Below are 10,585 nucleotides of genomic sequence, written 5' to 3'. Positions count from 1 at the left end.
CTGTTCAGACACGATGTGGTTGAATTTACACCATCACTCTGGGACGTGGGTGTTGCATAGATGAGGAAGCTGAAGCTAAGTTACGTGCCCAAGGGACCAGAGGCAGGATTCGAACCCAAGTCCTTCTGATGTCAGATCCCACCCTCTTAACCACCAAATCGCCATCGTACCATCCAGCACAGAGGCAAATGCTACAGTGGCAGTGCACAGGCATAATGAATTCTGCCTCAGAGAGGAGTAACGAGGAAGGGTCTCGTCAGATAGCCATTGGAAAGAAAGACATCCCCCAAAGAGGAAATGATGTGGGAAAAGACAGAGTGGTCTAGCGTAGCCTGGGTGTTCAGAAAATCACCAGTGGTATGATGGTCTTGGGTAGTGAAGAAGGAGGTGAGTCATGAGAGTGGCAGAGATGCTGCCGGAAAGAGCAGAGGCTACTGTATCAAGCACCTTGCCCACCCAGCGATGGGACTTGGGGATTTTCCTGGAAGGAATGGGGAGCCATTGAAGGGTGTGAGGTCTGGGAGGGGAGTGAGGAGAGTATCATGTTATCATTTTTGCAGTCTTGACAGAGAAAACGTGGAGGCAGTTGGGAGTATACGCTGGAGCCTGTCCCCTGGGAGATGCGTCAGGCAGCCAGGTGTGTCCACCTGTCTGATCATACACCTTCCTTGGTGAAGAAATCATCACAACATATTCCCAGTAGGTGTGTGATTATTCACAAATGATCACGGCACAATGGCACTCATGCATTAAGTGCATTAAAACATGACTGTGGTCAATGCCACTGGTACCCATCAAAATGGTTAATGGTAAATTTCATGTTGTGTGGGGCTTAACCTCATAAAAACAAACAAGTAAGTGTGAGTAGATATTCTATTCTTCCCCTTCCACACCACAGCGATGGGGTGCACATGTCCCTTTGATGTCGAGGTCTGGACGAAGGGCATGGCTGTGGGAAAGGAAAAGAGAGAGGATTTGAGGTGTGGTTTAAGAGGTAGAATTGATAGAGCTCGATGTTTGGAGGTTGAGGAGTGTGTGGGAAAGGGCAGAAGATGCCCCGTTTCTGGTTTGGATATAGGAAAAAAAAAGTTTTCCCTTTTTTGGGGACTTGGTGTGGCCAGTCCTGGGATCATTTCCCAGGGGTTGGCATAGGATTGGGTGGGGAGTTTCTAGGCATGTCCAGAAGTGAATCCAGCCTGAGGGTATGGATAGATGGTCCTGTTTAGGTGAGGAAACTGAGAGTCTAGTCTGAAAAAGCCTTATTAGCCAAGGGCCAAACAAGAGGTCAGAAGGAGGCAAACTCAGGAGTGGGAATCCAGGGGCAAGCTGGGAACTAGGCAGGAAGGGTTTCACAGACCACATGGAAAGTGATGCAGGCCAGGGGAGGGGGGGGTCTTCCCGACCAAGGTTTCATTCCGGACCATGGAACCTGATACCCAGGGGATGCCCGGGGGGAGCAGGAGACACTTGGGAAGAGATGGATGTGGGCTTGGGTAGCAGCATCTGGAGTGCAGAAGAGGCTGCTCGGGAGAACATGAGCCACTGGGCTGAGGACAGAGCCCTGGGGAAGATCAAAATTTAAGACGCCGGCAGAGGAATGGAAGCCTGACAATGAGGGAAATCACCCGACCGAAACCAGGAGAGTTCGGGGTCACAGGGCCAAGGGGAAATTTCCAGAAGGAAAGAAGTGGTCCCAGGTGTCAGACACTACAGGAGGACAAATAACACAGGAACTGAGTGCTTCCCTGGTAGCGCAGTGGTTGAGGGTCCGCCTGCCAATGCAGGGGACGTGGGTTCGTGCCCCGGTCCGGGAGGATCCTACATGCCGCGGAGCGGCTGGGCCCGTGAGCCGTGGCCGCTGAGCCTGCCCGTCCGGAGCCTGTGCTCCGCAACGGGGAAGGCCACAACAGTAAGAGGCCCGCATACCGCAAAAAAAAAAAAAAAAAAAAAAAAAAAACAGGCACTGAAAAAGTGTCCATTGGCTAAGCTCCCCGGTGACGTTAGCGAAAGTAATTCCGGAGATGAGTGGGGTGGGGCAGGGGGAGGCGAGGGCATGGAGCAGGGAGCCCTACTGGTGGATGGAGATGAGAAGGTAAAAACCCTTCAAGCAGAGCAGGCTTGGGTTGTCTGACTTCTCATCTAATGCTCTTTCTCCTCTCCCGGTGCAGCTTGGCCCTAGAAAGTTCTAGAAGTCTTATTACAGTCCAGAGGCAGGATGAGGCTTTTGGTTCTGATCTCTTGGATTTCCAGGCACTTTGGGAGAACCAGCAGAGTTTCGGACAAGTCAAGTACCCTATCAAAGTCAGTGTACCTGATGATAAGAATATATTTAAGGGGTTCAGAAACTTTCCTGGGATTCTTTTAAAGAGTTTGCATAGAGTTAGGGAGAGGAGTAGAGCAACAGAGAACTTCTCCTTGGCCTCCCTGACCACATTCTTCTGGTTTGTGTCAGGTGGTCCCCCAGAGTGGGGTGCAGGCTGCTGCTTCCAGCCTTCTGGTAGATCTTTTTGCCCTGCTGTGGGTGAGAGGCGGCCAGCTGGGTGCCTGGTGGGGAAACGCCATTGGCTGGGTTAGTCACTCGCCTCCACACTTTCACATCCTCTATCAACACCTGCACACTTCAGTGGTGACCACACGCACTCTTCCTGTTTATACGGAAAGTGCCATTCAGAAAGCTTGCCAGAGAGGAGAGAGCTGCACCCTCAGCCTCTGAAGAAAGACATTGCACAACTTATTTGGGAGAAGGAGAAAAGGAGCCCATGAGTTGAGAGGTAAGGTCAAGCCAAAGATCATCTGGGCCCTTCGGGCTGCCTTGGGTGGAAAAGAAGTGACCTTTCCTTTGTAGCCTTCAGGGGGTGACCCAGAGGAGCCTGACCCAAGCTCCCCAGGGCCAGGCAGCGGGGACTCTCAATCTGCTCCACAGAGAGAACCCAGGCTTGGGTGAGCGGCCGGACCAATTGGAGAGGCAGATTTGGAAGGTGGTCCCAAAAGGTCACAGCATTCACGTGGGGATAGCTTGTAAAGAATGCACAACCTGGGTCTGAGCGTGGACACGCACAGTCGTGACGGTGGCCGGCCCTGTAGGCTTCCGGAGGAGTGTGTCTGAACTCCGTTTAGGCCATCGGCTACACCGCACACAAAGAGCCCATGATGTATATGGTCACAGACTGGACCCCAGTGCATGGCTCCAGTGAGTGCACAGGAAGGAGAGAGTATGCAGGGCTCACCCTGAGGCCACCGCCGCTCCCGCAGAAGTGGCTCAGGACACACGGCCTCCTCGTCGGCAGGGGCTGACAGCACTGTTCGTATTCCTTGCACAGCACATAATGTCTGTGTGTGTGCACGTGTGTACACATCATGCACATACACATGCTACATTATGTGTATAGACAGACATACACGCGTGATACATAAAGACCCATATATAATACAAAATAGCAATAGTGTCTGTATTTTTTTTTTTTTTTTTTTTTTTTCTATACGCGGGCCTCTCACTGTTGTGGCCTCTCCCGTTGCGCAGCACAGGCTCCGGACACGCAGGCTCAGCGGCCGTGGCTCACGGGCCCATCCGCTCCGCGGCATGTGGGATCTTCCCGGACCGGGGCACGAACCCGTGTCCCCTGCATCGGCAGGCAGACTCTCAACCACTGCACCACCAGGGAAGCCCCGTGTCTGTATTTTTGAAACTAGAGAGTTAATGGTATGACAAGAGATTTCTTTTCCTAAAATGTGAATTCCTTGCTATTAAAGTTTTACAAATATAAAAGTGAAATCATATTGGGATATGTGTTTTATAACCCCCTTTATTCAAAGTATTGGGCTCTTGGTGCAAAGTTAAGGAAGAGCGCCTTGCCTTACGTAAGGCTGTCAAGGTTGCCTGTCTCACTAAAGTGAGATTATTAGAGTAAAAGTAGCACAAAGACTCCACATTCTGAGGTTTGGGTTTTGTTTCTGTCACTGCTGTTCCCTTGCTCTGGGCATTATCTGTGCTTTGTGTTCAGATATGCCATGCATATTTTTATGTATTTTGCATCTGGAAAATGGAAAACACGTGCATTGCTTATTGGCTAGACCTCTAGGTTCAAGTCCCAACTCTAACACTTCCTGTGACTTTGGGCAAGTCACTACACCCGCATCTGGGTTTCCAGCATCTGTAGAATGGGTACAACAACAGTCTCTACCTCTTAAATAAGGGTTAGATGAGCTAATACATGTAAAGCGCTCAGAAGAGTGACACATTGAAAGGGCCCCGTAAGTGTTGGCGGCCATTATTATTGTTACTGCTGTCATCAGTTTTTGTGCAATTAAGCTGTCACATTTGAAGGGAAATGGTAGGAGGCAAAGATTAAATGTGGGAAGTGGGGCTATGTAGATGGGTGTTGGGGAGACGCATAAGAGGTCAGAGCCATGACACCAACATGCAGTCCTTTACCCTGCAGAGGTGTCGTGAACAGGAGGTGGGAAAGGAGCTCTCATACATGTTGTACGTCCATGTGCACAGCAACCAAGGGCAGATACGTGTAACCGTGGCGTCCGAGTGATGCTAAATGGCCTGTGTTTAGTGCCTCTCATGTGGAAAGCATGTGCTCGCGTGTTACATGCCTTCTCTCGTGTCTTGCACCAGAGCCCTTATGGGATGCTGCCTATTTTAGAAGAAGCTGAGAGCCGGTCTAAGCGTGGCAGAGCTGGGCTCTAACTATTCTCCAGACTCTGCTCCTAGCCCTCGTGTCGCCTCTGCAATGTGAGCTAAGTGGTAATGGAATGTGCCAGATGAGGAAGCTGAGTTTCAGGAAATCAAGAACAAGTTCAAAGTCACACTGAGGGTTAAAGGTGTGGCGGGGAGCTGGATGGCTGATCCCTGATTTCCAGACCCTCTATTCCTGCCTCTGCAGTTCAGAGGAAGAACCTCTAGGCTTGCACCCTGCCTCCTGAGGTTGACAGCCGGTGGACTCCTTCAATAAGTCACTCTATCTTCCACGCTTTGGTTTTCTTTATCTGTAAAGTGGGTAAAATAAACTGCCCTATGGAGTTTACAAGGTTTTATGAGATTTCAGTGAGGCTACACATGTAAAATGCTATCATATTGAAGTCCAGTTGACTTACAATATTTCAGGTATACGGCAAAGTGATTCAGTTATCTGTCTGTCTATCTATATTCTTTTTCGGATTCTTTTCTATTATAGATAATCACAGGATATTGGAATCTAGTTCACTGTGCTACTACTCTTCACAGTAGATCCTTGTTGGTTACCTATTTGTATTATCGTGTAGTGTGTATCTGTTATCCCAGACTTCTAATTTATCCCTCCCCCCTTTCCTCTTTGGTAGCCGTAAGTGGTTTTCTACGTACGTGAGTCTGTTTCTGTTTTGGAAATAAGTTCATTTGTATCATTTTTTTAGATTCCACATATAAGGTCTTATCATGATATCTGTCTTTCTCTGTCCTGACTTACTTCACTTAGTATGATAACCTCTAGGTCCATCCACGTTGCTGCAAAGGACATTATTTCATTTTCTTTATGGCTGAGTAGTATTCCATCGTATATATGTACCACATCTTCTTTAACCATTCATCTGTCGATGGACACTTAAGTTGCTTCCATGTCTTGGCTATTGTAAATAGTGCAGCTATGAACATTGGGGTGCATGTATCTTTTCGAATTAGAGTTTTCGTCTTTTCTGGATATATGCCCAGGAGTGGGGTTGCTGGATCATATGGTAATTCTATAGCTATTATATATTTCTGATTCATGTAAGAAAAAAATGTTGAAAGTGACTCTCAGTAAAGGCAAGTTAAAAAGGAAAGGAAAAGTAAAAATGATGTTGGTTCTTCATGGCACGTCATTAAGTATGACTTAACTTATTCTTTCAAATGACTGCTTTGCACTGCCTGGTACTGATATTCTATAATTCATTTAACCAGTGTCATATATGGAAAATTAATTTATTTCCATTTTTAAATAGTCGAAATTAAACTGCAGTGATTGTTCTACAAATCCTTTAGTGCCATCGTTTTGTCAGTTTTTTGTGGTTTTTTTGTTTTTTGTTTTGTTTTCTTTTTTGTTTTTGTGGTACGCGGGCCTCTCATTGTCGTGGCCTCTCCTGTTGCGGAGCACAGGCTCCGGACGCACAGGCCCAGCCGCCCCGCGGCATGCGGGATCTTCCCAGACCGGGGCACGAACCCGTGTCCCCTGCATCGGCAGGTGGGCTCTCAACCACTGCGCCACCCGGGAGCCCTAGTGATGTGTTTTAAGATTTCACCTTTCTCCCAAGTCCTGGATGTTGACCACAGTAAGAGAGAATGCTTGTGAAGGGAAGAATTGTTTTCTTATTTTTCTCTGGGAATTTGGCCTCATCAGCCGTGCTCGTGTTGCAAGGGAAAGAAACCACGTGGAGCTGTGCTGAACAAAAAGACCATCTTTTGGAACAATCTGGGGGGATGACCAGGCTTAAAGAGCAACAAGCAAGGAGATATGAAGTCCAGGCAGCAGAACCAGTAAGAACACCATTAGGTACCACAGCAGTGGAAATGGGGGCACAGGCTGGGCCACGTAATGTGGCCACCACTGTAACAGATATGACCTCAACTGTTCCCACGTTGGGGCATCACTTATGTAAAATACAGGATCCCAGAAGGAAGGGAGAGAGTGATGAGCTGCGTCTAGGTCACGTGCCTGTCCCCAGGGAAAGGTCAGATCCATCCATGTGACTTCAAGCTATGCATAGGGAGGCCTCCCCCAAAGGAAGACTGGAGCGGTAATAGGAAGGGGTGGACGGTTGGAAGGTGACAGCGAAAAGCGACGAGCGTCTTCCACATGGTTCCTGCCCAGCAGTCTCTAAGTGGTGGCTGGTTGGTTATCACTGGGAGAGATCAGCCTTTGATGGATGTTTGTACAGATAGGTGTACACAAGGGAGAATCAGGAAACTGAGCCCCCGCTGCTTCCTGAATCCTTGTCCTGGACGCTTTGCTTCTACAGCTGGGAGTAGAGTAGGAGACCGAGGGATTTTCCTAAGGACCTGAGCAAGAAGATGGACCCTCCTTGTAAATCAGAGGAATCGGTGCTCTCTCCGTAGCTCCTACCCGTGTCAAGCATTTCACGGTCAGTTTTTGAGTCCCCCAGTGTAGATATTACACACTCCTTTTACATATGGAGGACAGAGACTCCAAGAGGTTAAGTGACCTGCTCACCTAGTCCATACAGTTAGACATGGGGCTCAAACCCAGGCTCCCCAGCTCTGAAACCTTCCACTCCAGCTGGCCTTAGGGCGAGCCTGAGTCTAGGCTTCACAGAAGCAGGACATGTGCTAATATTTGAATGAAATCATTTTCTTCCAGGACACCAGAGTGTGTGTGTGTGTGTGTGTGTGTGTGTGTGTGTGTGTGCACGCCCCCCCCACACATAACCAGGAGGAATTCTAAGAGGAAAGTTAGGGGTTCCGAGGGAAAACATCCCATATGTTATAACTTTGCCTGGGCTGTCCCTGTTTCTAAAGACCGTGACAATATTTTTTGAAGCAAAGATCAAAGGACATATGGTCTGACTCAAGGGTTAACAAAGGGAAAAATATTTGAAATTGGGACTCTCTGGGACAATTTGAGATGTGTGGCTACAATCATTCCCAGAGCACCTGGGAATCATGGAGCTCTTTGGGAAACACTTTGAAATACTAAAACATTAAATCCCATTCTCCAAACTAGGGATGATTTTATCAGCAGAAATTGGGACAGTCTTATACATTGGCTCTATGATTCCAAAGATGGGAGGCCTCATGCCCATGACAATAGCAAACGTCTTGAAATCTGCTTGCATCACCTGTAAAATCATTAGAAATAATAAGAGAATTCTTCATACAAAATGAATAGATTTCTTACAGCAAAAATAGCCAGTAAGAAGGGATATAATTCATAAAAGCCACTGCAATGTAAATATCTAGAAAAGAACTTAAGAGGAAACACATGAGACCTTTACAAAAAAAAAAAAATCTACTTAGGGATGTAAAGCATGTAAATGGAAACACACCCAAAAAAGAGGAGAAATAGTATATGTATAGCTGATTCATTTTGCTATATGGTAGAAACTAACACAACAATGTAAAGGAACTATACTCCCATAAAAATTAATTAAAAAAATTTTTTGAAATGGAAACACATGGGCATATGGAAACTAGATAAGTAAATATGAATTCTCACCAACCTGATTTGTATGCAAAAAGTGTGTAAAATAAAATTTCCAATGCATTGGGCGGAGGGGAACTTGATAAAATTCCAATCGAAACTTCTAAAGAATAACAAGGATATTTTTGAAGAAAAGGTGGAGGCAGACATGGTGCTTGCCTTTTCAACTATGAAAGTTTCAGTGGTCATATCGTTCCAGATGGATAAACAGATCAATGGGAGAGAAGAGAAAGTACACACACACGCATTCATGCACATGCAAATGTAGTGTGTGATAAAAGCACCTTTTGGAATCAGTAATAGCAAGAATGAGGGCACTCATATCGAGAATGAATGGTCAGTCCTCATTTAGCTTGATTCTTCAGCAGCTCTGACACAGTAAACTCTTCCTTCCTTCTTGAAATACCTTCTTTTCTGCCTCCAGAACATCCTTCTCTTCCCTCTCATCCTATCTCAGTGGTCTTCTGTTCAGGTTCCTTTTCCAACTCTTTCCTGTGTCTAGATGCTAGAGTGCCCAGGGCTCAGTCCTCCAACATCTCTGCTCTGTCTGCATTCACTGCCCAGGTGATCTGGTCCAATATGACCATTGAAACACTAACAATGTCCAAAATGACTTCTCCTAGCCCAGACCTGTTTTCTGAGCAGAAACCCCGCTGTCCAACACCACTCGGCATCTCCACTTGAATGTGTGTTCAGCCTCACAGTCTTAGCATGTCCAAAACAGAATTCCTGATTTCTCCAACCCCGGTCCTGCTCCTCCTGTGGTTTTCCTCACACCATCAGCAGATGATCCCTTCATTCTTCCAGGGTCAGGCCAGCCCCCTGAAGCCATCTTCACTTCTTTCTTTCACAGCCTACATCTAATCCATCAGTAGATCCCATTCACATGTCATTTGAAATATATCCAGAGTTGAATCCCTTCTCAGCACTCAACCTCCTGGGTCTCTCACCTGCTCTGCAAACTGGTCTCCTTCCCACATGCTCCTTCTTCATCCTGTTCTCGGCACAGACCCAGAGGCATTCTTGTAAAACTGAAATCAAATCATATGTTTGCTCAAAACCCTCCAATGGCCCTCCTTACCTCCGTGTTCCAGTTATTTATGGCTGCATAACCAAGTACCCCCAACATATGGTGGCTTAAAACAAACTTTCAGTTTTGCTCAAGATCCCATGGGTCAGCCATTGGGGCAGTTTAGTTTTGGTGGGGCTGGAAGGACGACCCCTTCTAAGGTGGCTTCTTCCCTCACATCCTGGCACACTTGTGACTCCTCATCTTCCATGACTCTCCATGTGGCTTGGACAGAATGCCGGTCTTGAGGTCTGTGCACTTCCTCCATTGTGATTGTCTCTAAGACGGCAGGGAAGAGGAAGCTGCCACAAGAGGCAGGGGCTGGGACAGCATCCTTTCTGCCCACATTTTGTTGGCCAAAGCAGTCAGCAGGCCTGTCCAGATTCGAAGAGGTTGAAGAGTCTCCTGACGGGGGGCAGGGCAATGTCATGATGCAGAAAAACACACGGGGTGTTCCTGTGGCCATCTTTGGGAAACGCAGTCCGCTACACTCAACCATTAGCAATCCAAAGTGCTACCATGACCTGTCAGGTCCTACAGGGTCTGACTCCTGCCACCCCTCACTTCTAGTACCCTTTCCCCTCATTAGTGGTACGACTTCACCTAGCATGGCCCCTTTGCTATGATGTGAACAAACCAAGTGTAATCCCACCTCATGGTCTAGTGCCTGTGGTTCCCTCTGCCTGGCGTGCCCTTCCCGGGGTGCACGGGTCACCTCTCACCTCCTTCAGGTCTCTACCCAAATGTTACCATTTCAGAGAGACCTTTCTTGACAACCCTTGACTAAGAAAGCCATTCCAACCCCTTCTTGTCGGTTGTGTTTAGCACCATCTTACTATCAAATGTTTAGTTGTTATTATCTGCCTCTTCCCATTAGAATGTAATGTATCACGAGGACCTAGAAAATGTCTATTCATTGAAGGTTCCGGATAAATATTTGTTGAATGAATGATTGGACAGGTAACTTTTCATTAAATGATATTGGGACACTGTCTAACAGCTGGGGTGGGGGGAGGAGAGGAAAGTTAGATGCATACCTAATACATTAAACCAAAATAAGTTCTAGAAAGATTTTAATGTATTATAATAAACATTGAAAATTCAGGTGAAGATTAAATAATCTTGGGGTGAGAAGGGTTTCTGTAAGCCTGATACTAAATAAATGAAGTAGAAATAAAAATACAGATTTGACTCTGTCAAAAACACCACACAATGAAAAGATGAATAGCAAACTTGGAAAGATACTTCAATATAAAATGAGCACAGACAATCCTTAATATTAGAGAGAACTCTGTCAAATAAATTCAGAAAAGGAAAATATATAAAAGCCTAATAAGCA

General features: G+C 46.7%; 1 protein-coding gene across 9 annotated transcripts in view; it reads left to right on the top strand.

Annotated features, from left to right (window-relative positions):
- The first annotated feature begins 2,646 nt into the window (after nt 1-2,646).
- AFF3 (AF4/FMR2 family member 3) overlaps nt 2,647-10,585 on the top strand; it is a 618,492-nt gene continuing 610,553 nt past the window's right edge. For 8 of the 9 annotated variants that reach the window (XR_004352729.1, XM_032652348.1, XM_032652347.1 and 5 more), the window contains exon 1: nt 2,690-2,771. The gene's annotated coding sequence lies outside the window, so the exon portion shown is untranslated. Of the gene's footprint in view, nt 2,772-10,585 lie in introns of all 9 variants that reach the window. The other variant, XM_032652346.1, reaches the window with a different exon arrangement.

Source organism: Phocoena sinus, chromosome 13 (assembly GCF_008692025.1).
Source record: "Phocoena sinus isolate mPhoSin1 chromosome 13, mPhoSin1.pri, whole genome shotgun sequence".
Taxonomy (NCBI): Eukaryota; Metazoa; Chordata; class Mammalia; order Artiodactyla; family Phocoenidae; genus Phocoena; species Phocoena sinus.
This window is presented reverse-complemented; position numbering and strand designations above follow the sequence as displayed.